Below are 7,760 nucleotides of genomic sequence, written 5' to 3'. Positions count from 1 at the left end.
GAGCAGTCATAACCAAATGTAAGTGACTCTGGATAACAAAATATACAAGCTGACCCAGAAGAAGACCATTGTAACCGTATGTGAAATGATGGTGACAGTTATTTACGATATGACGCGGTACCATAGTCAGTAAACTTTCATATTAATTTCCAGAATGAAATTTTCACTCTGCAGCGGAGTGTGCGCTGATATGAAACTTCCTGGCAGATTAAAACTGTGTGCCCGACCGAGATTCGAACTCGGGACCTTTGCCTTTCGCGGGCAAGTGCTCTACCAACTGAGCTACCGAGGCACGACTCACGCCCGGTACTCACAGCTTTACTTCTGCCAGTACCTCGTCTCCTACCTTCCAAACTTTACAGAAGCTCTCCTGCGAACCTTGCAGAACTAGCACTCCTGAAAGAAAGGATATTGCTGAGACATGGCTTAGCCACAGCCTGGGGGATGTTTCCAGAATGAAATTTTCACTCTGCAGCGGAGTGTGCGCTGATATGAAACTTCCTGGCAGATTAAAACTGTGTGCCCGACCGAGACTCGAACTCGAGACCTTTGCCTTTCGCGGGCAAGTGCGAGGTACTGGCAGAAGTAAAGCTGTGAGTACCGGGCGTGAGTCGTGCTTCGGTAGCTCAGTTGGTAGAGCACTTGCCCGCGAAAGGCAAAGGTCCCGATTTCGAGTCTCGGTCGGGCACACAGTTTTAATCTGCCAGGAAGTTTTCATATTAATTGTCTGTGAACTGTTTTGAAGTGCATCCTAAGCGTAATTATGTTCTATGTGAAGTGCAGTTCTCATCACTAAACCCTAGAACATCAAGGAAGATCCCTTCTAGCATCTCTGGTATGTTTCTTACGCTTCAGAAATTTCATCTCCTTTCCTTCGCTTTCTTTAATTCACAGTTTTCAAATAGAAAGAAGAACTCTTTTTTTATTACTTAATTTCGCAAGATAAATTATGTAAGAAGGAAATAACACCTCATAATGGACCCAAACACCGAAATACAACACGCAACACAATCCAACTAAATTTTTGTGGTTAAAGGTATTGTCCATTTTAGTTTTGGTGTATAACCATTAAATTTATCTTAAGTCAGATGGAAATCATTAATTACGTTCTGTTACGACGAAGAACAAATGGTATGTTGAATTTTTCATCGTGTGCTGCCGTTTCTTGTCTTGGGCCGTTTACTAGATAAGGAATGTGCAGCTGCTGTGTTTGCCGTGCCAAGTGTTTGATATACGCACCCCGTATTAGTGGAGAACTGATAACCACTGGGCGCCATTGTTTCGATGCCTATAAGAAACTGTGTTTGTGTTTGGATTTGTGCCAAAAACCAAGGCAGAAGATGTTTTCTGTAACGTTCCACGTTTTAAAGAAATTTCCCTTTGAGTTTCTTTTCGTTTTAGACGGCAGAAGAAACTTTAATCTCAAAATTTATCATAAAATTTTGAAACAAGACGCCGCACATGTGAAACTCCACGTCTTCGATCCTTTTCAACAAAAAAATGGATCAAATGGCTCTGAGCAGTATGGGACTTAACTGCCGAGGTCATCAGTCCCCTAGAACTTAGAACTACTTACACCTAACTAACCTAAAGACATCACACACACCCATGCCGAGGCAGGATTCGAACCTGCGACCGTAGCGGTCGCGTGGTTCCAGACTGTAGCTCCTAGAACCGCTCGGCCACCCCGGCCGGCCCTTTTCAACAGACTGTCCTATTTAAAACCTTTCACATTATGATATTACCGCGCCACTGCATAGTGAAGTCCTCCCTTGCTTCATTGCAAGTGGGTAGTATTCGTGTTACATTTAAACCCGGTCTCGATGAAAAGTGGCGGATCAGAATCGATGGCACAGAATAACTAGGACATGTCGCACTACGGAGTCGCTCGTGAATCTGTTCGAGAGCCCGCACTGCTATTTATACAAGTCAGTGAATAACCCTTATCTTGAAAATAAATTATAATTGATAAAGTATTCCGTGAAATTATGCCGTGACTGGATGGATTTCACAGCCGTTAAGCAATCTAATGTTTTTTCTCCATATAACACCATACATGGTTGAGCACCGTTGTGCCATCGTCAGTAAAACGGGGAGTTCCACGCTTTGACCCTATATGAGCCAATCGCGTCCCTATCGACCGCTGTGTCATCCTGTGTCAACGGCGTCGTTGGACGCGGTGCGACGAAGCACGTGATCAGCACACCGCTCTATCGATCGCTGGAGGGTTTCTTGACTTTGGAATCGCTATCACAGGATCAAGTAGCTCCTCATTTGGCTTCACGAGGTGAGTGAACCCCGTCTCAGTCCTCACACCACGTAAAAAGACAACCCTGGCTGTACCGGAAATCGAACCGGATCCGCCACATGGCAGTCAGCCGAGCTGATCACTCAGCTACGAATGCGGACACCACCGTCAGCGGGTATTCTTAATTCAGTTCTTAACTTTTCTCCATTACGGGTTATGTAGGACCCTCTCTACAATACTGGATATTGGTAGTTTGTCATAGTTTTCGAAAAGCCTTTTTCATCTGCATTCTCATGTGTTATTGAGATGCACGCATAAACACTACAACAGATGCGAAAATTCAGTTTAGAGAGGCTTTTCGAAAACTAGGACAAGCTACCAATATCCAGTAATGTATAGTGGATCCTAAATAACTCAATAATGTAGAAAAATTAAGAACTGAATAAAGAGTACCCGCTTCCGATGGCACATAAAAGTGGAAAAAATTTTGACTTATACGAAAAATCAGTGATTTGTTTAACATCCACTAATTTGCATGTATCCAATAATTTTGTCTGCAAACACAGCTACCGCAAGAGCTGCAAAACCAAAACCGCATGTACAGAGTGACTTAGACGTAACACCCCTTTGTTTTCGTGAACGGTTCAAGATATCGAAACGAGGTTTTCGGGAAATGGTGATAAGCTGAGGGGAATTTACTTTGCTTGATTCGTGTATCGATCGAAATATTGAAGCGAATATGATTTTTTAAAAATAGAATGCTATACTTTCTTTAAAGTCGTGCGAAAGCGCCTCAGAAAAAGAGTGTAGTGATATATTGCTTGTTAACGTTGAGGTTGATACTCTTCGCAAAACAATCCGAGAAATGTACCAAAACTGGTAGGAGAGTGATGTAAGCTCCACCAAGCTGAGCTCTGATGCGAGGCTCCGTCGCTATAAGCAATAAGACAGGCCTACGCTATTAAGGAAATACGTCATTTGGTTCAAATGGTTCAAATGGCTCTGAGCACTATGGGACTTAACTTCTGAGGTCATCAGTCCCCTAGAACTTAGAACTACTTAAACCCAACTAACCTAAGGACATCACAGACATCCATGCCCGAGGCAGGATTCGAACCTGCAACCGTAGCGGTCGCGCGGTTCCAGACTGTAGCGCCTAGAACCGCTCCAAATACGTGATTTCCTATACGACATATACTGACGTGAAAAATATCCCATCACCAAGAAGGAGTTGTGCGAGATAAACCAAAGTTGGTAGGCATGAAAGATGACATCAAATCAAATTTCGTGCCAACTGCGTAAGAGTGCAGCTAGTAGCACCACTATGAGGATGCAGATCAGGTTGGTGAAAAAATCACGCTCTTTGTAGTTACAACGACAGAAATAAAAATACCCTCAAGATCAGGTTTGCTTTGAATACGTGCGTATGACTGTCGTGCACAGCACTGCGTCTGCAGCAGCAATATAAGCAGCAGTTGGCAATACAGTGACACAACGGACTGTTACAAATCTGGTGCTTGAAGGACAGCTCCGAGCCAGACGCCCTGTAGGATGCATTCTACAGATGCCAAACCACCGCCATCTGCGACTTCAGTGGCGGGCAGTGTGGGGGTCTGCGTTTTCTGATTACATCCGATTGTGCCTCAGTGCCAGTGGTGGCCATGGGTTGGTTAGGAGGAAGCCAGGTGAGCGCCTGCAACCAATCTGTCTGCGGCCTTGACATACTGGACTTACACCTGGAGTTATGGTCTGGGGTGCGATTTCGTATGACAGCACGAGCACTGTTGTGGCTATTCCACACACCCTGACTGGAAATTTGTACGTCAGTCTGGTGATTCGATCTGTTGTTCTGCAACTCGTGAACAGTTCTCCATGGAATGTTTACAAAAGGATAACACTCGCCCACATACCGCTGTTGTAACCTAAGATGCTCTACAGAGTGTCGAAATGTTGCCTTGGCCTGATCCATCACCAGATCTGTCTTCAGTCGAGTACATATGGGCGTCATCCGACCACAACTTCAGCGCCATCCACAATCAGCATGAACCGTCCCTGCACTGACCGACCAACCACTAAAGGTATGGAACTCAATCCCACAAACTGACATAAGGCACCTGTAAGACACAATGCTTGCATGTTTGCATGCTTCTATTTTAACATTCTGACGGTTTCACTGGTTATTAATATAACAGCATTTCACATTTGCAATACCCTTTCTCGTTCTTACATTAACCAGTAAACTTGCAACGTTAATATCTTAAATATATTACCTAGATAAATGTATTCCTGAAATTAATTACTCTACGTTAATTATTTATTGGCGTTTTTTCCGTTAGAGTAGTTACAGGGTTAGCTACGATTTTTGTGTTTGGAACTATGGCATATATGCTAGCTTCTGGCGCTTCAGGTGGGGCTTAGGGAAGCTATTTCAAGTGTTTTTACGCTTCCAGGGTTTTTTGGAAACAACTACAGTTTCGGCAGGTAGTTTCGCATTTAAACCCTCCCCGTTGCTGCTTACTTGTCAAAGCAAAACAGAAACGTCGGTCAGGCATACTTCATATCGAGAAACGCCCTATTTAAGAGAGAAAGGAAACAACTGTATTAACATCCTTGGATCTGAAAAACAGAAAGAAAATAATACTTCACCAATCTTTGCGTGGAGACGCCTGAATGCTTCTCAGAGTGAACTACCTGCTGTCGGACGAATGTGCATATAAATACTACTCGAAATTGTAATTAGACAGACTACAATTTGAACAAAGTAAACAGTTTCTTCAGAATGACTGACGTCACATCACTCACAAAATAAATACTTCTCTCGAAAGAACGTAGGCACGTCGCCCACAAAATAAATACTTGTCTTTAAGAAACGTAGTTTTACATTTAAGTATATGCTGGAATTGTTTTCCATCGAGTGTTAGGTACATCTGCAATCGCCGTTCGAGAGATATATGAACAGAAGAAAATACATTGGATGATACACCGCTGCGTGCTGTGGCGATTCAACGGCGCATATCGTCTGGCGTAGTTGGGGCTTCAGGATACGCTGCATCTTTCAATGCTTCTCACGAAAGAAATCAGGAGGAGTCAAGTCAAGACACCTCATCAGCCACTGTACTATCCAAAGGTCAGGAAGCATATCATTCAATATTTGCGTTGCAACACGGGAAGAGCGAGCTGGGCAGCCGTCGTGCTGCACCACATACAATGTCGCTTACGAGTATCCAATGGTACCTCTCTTAGAAAAGCAGATAGAATGTTCGTATTTCCATTTAACATCCCTGAGATGAAGTAAGGTCCCACTACAATGGAAGTTCCTATCATGCCGCACGATAGGTTTACGCTACACGGCCGTTGTTTGCTGTATCTGATGAAACCAGCTGAGTAGTAATCCATGTTACGTAAATATACATTATCGTCGTTCGCAAACTTTGCTTCATGGGTAAAGAGAATACGATGCAGAGCAAACCAACAAAATTGTATATGACTTTCTAAATCACGTGCTCTGAGTATCTAATGTAGTGACAAACGGTAAGGGTGGAATTTATGTCGATGCAAGATGCGTATGACTCTCCTCTGATTGATCCCACATTCCTTGGCAATACGTCTCATGCCACCAATCGCCATAAAATGTATCATGTCTAACTTCTCCTCGTAATGTAAATGTCTGCATGCACTGAATGTTGCAGCAGGAATGACCTGCCGATAGACGACACAGTTCGTGCTTGTTCTGCATTGCAGAAAGGCTTGACACAACGACATACGCTGGTGTGAGCGTGTTCACAACGCAGTAGCTGATTCCGGCCGACTTTCCTTTCAATTATAGAATATTTCTCTGACTCTTTTGCGAATACGGTATTGCAATCCTTGTGTTATTCCGAATTAGGATAGGATGTTCCTTTGGACATGTAAGCGACTTCCAAGTCAAATGTCTCTTCTGTACGGGAATATACGTAATGGATACACGAGTACAAGATATAGACACATGGTTGATGGCAGATGGAAGGTTGGGTAGGGCCGTGAATCGCGGTTGGACAGCGATATGCGGAAAATGTGTATTCGAGTCCCGGTCCGCACAAACTTTGTCGTCATTTCATTATACAGCTGATGGTTGTCCTTATTAGCAATTGCGAATACATTTCGTTTACTTTTGCGAATAGTTCAACCCCAACATTTACAAATGTTATATCACTGAAAGACTTGAGTTGAAACAAGGCTCCGGGAGTAGGCAACATACCATTAGAATTACTTACAGCCTTGGGAGAGCCAGTCCTGACAAAACCCTACCACCTGGTGAGCAAAATGTATGAGACAGGCGAAATACCCTCAGACTTCAAGAACAATATAATAATTCCAATTCCAAAGAAAGCAGGCATTGACAGATGTGAAAATTACCGAACTATCAGTTTAATAAGTCACGGCTGCAAAATACTAACGCGAATTCTTTACAGACGAATGGAAAATCTGGTAGAAGCCGACCTCGGGGAAGATCAGTTTGGATTCCGTAGAAATATGGGAACACGTGAGGCAATACTGATCCTACAACTTATTTTAGAAGCTAGATTAAAAAAAGGCAAACCTACGTTTCTAGCATTTGTAGACTTGGAGAAAGCTTTTGACAATGTTGACTGGAATACTCTCTTTCAAATTCTGAAGGTGGCAGGGGTAAAATACAGGGAGCGAAAGGCTAATTACAATTTGTACAGAAACCAGATGGCAGTTATAAGAGTCGAGGGACATGAAAGGGAAGCAGTGGTTGGGAATGGAGTGAGACAGGGTTGTAGCCTCTCCTCGATGTTATTCAACCTGTATATAAAGCAAGCAGTAAAGGAAACAAAAGAAAAATTCGGAGTAGATATTAAAATCCATGGAGAAGAAATAAAATCTTTGAGGTTCGCCGATGACAATGTAATTCTGTTAGAGACAGCAAAGGACTTGGAGGAGCAGTTGAACGGAATGGACAGTGTCTTGAAAGGAGGCTATAAGATGAACATCAACAAAAGCAAAACGAGGATAATGGAATGTAGTCGAATTAAGTCGGGTGATGCTGAGGGAATTACATTAGGAAATGAGACACTTAAAGTAGTAAAGGAGTTTTGCTATTTGGGGAGCAAAATAACTGATGATGGTCGAAGTGGAGAAGATATAAAATGTGGACTGGCAATGGCAAGGAAAGCGTTTCTGAAGAAGAGAAATTTGTTAACATCGAGTATAGATTTAAGTGTCAGGAATTCGTTTCTGAAAGTACACTTCTGGAAATGGAAAAAAGAACACATTGACACCGGTGTGTCAGACCCACCATACTTGCTCCGGACACTGCGAGAGGGCTGTACAAGCAATGATCACACGCACGGCACAGCGGACACACCAGGAACCGCGGTGTTGGCCGTCGAATGGCGCTAGCTGCGCAGCATTTGTGCACCGCCGCCGTCAGTGTCAGCCAGTTTGCCGTGGCATACGGAGCTCCATCGCAGTCTTTAACACTGGTAGCATGCCGCGACAGCGTGGACGT

At 43.5% G+C, this 7,760-nt stretch overlaps 1 non-coding gene across 1 annotated transcript; it reads right to left on the bottom strand.

Annotated features, from left to right (window-relative positions):
• Window positions 1-217: 217 nt before the first annotated feature.
• Window positions 218-292, bottom strand: Trnas-cga (transfer RNA serine (anticodon CGA)). The gene has a single exon. It is a non-coding gene; the product is annotated as a tRNA-Ser (tRNA).
• Window positions 293-7,760: the final 7,468 nt, after the last annotated feature.

The sequence above is a fragment of the Schistocerca serialis genome, chromosome 1 (genome assembly GCF_023864345.2).
Source record: "Schistocerca serialis cubense isolate TAMUIC-IGC-003099 chromosome 1, iqSchSeri2.2, whole genome shotgun sequence".
Taxonomy (NCBI): Eukaryota; Metazoa; Arthropoda; class Insecta; order Orthoptera; family Acrididae; genus Schistocerca; species Schistocerca serialis.
Note: the sequence above shows the minus strand (reverse complement) of the source record. Positions and strands in the feature narration are given on the sequence as shown.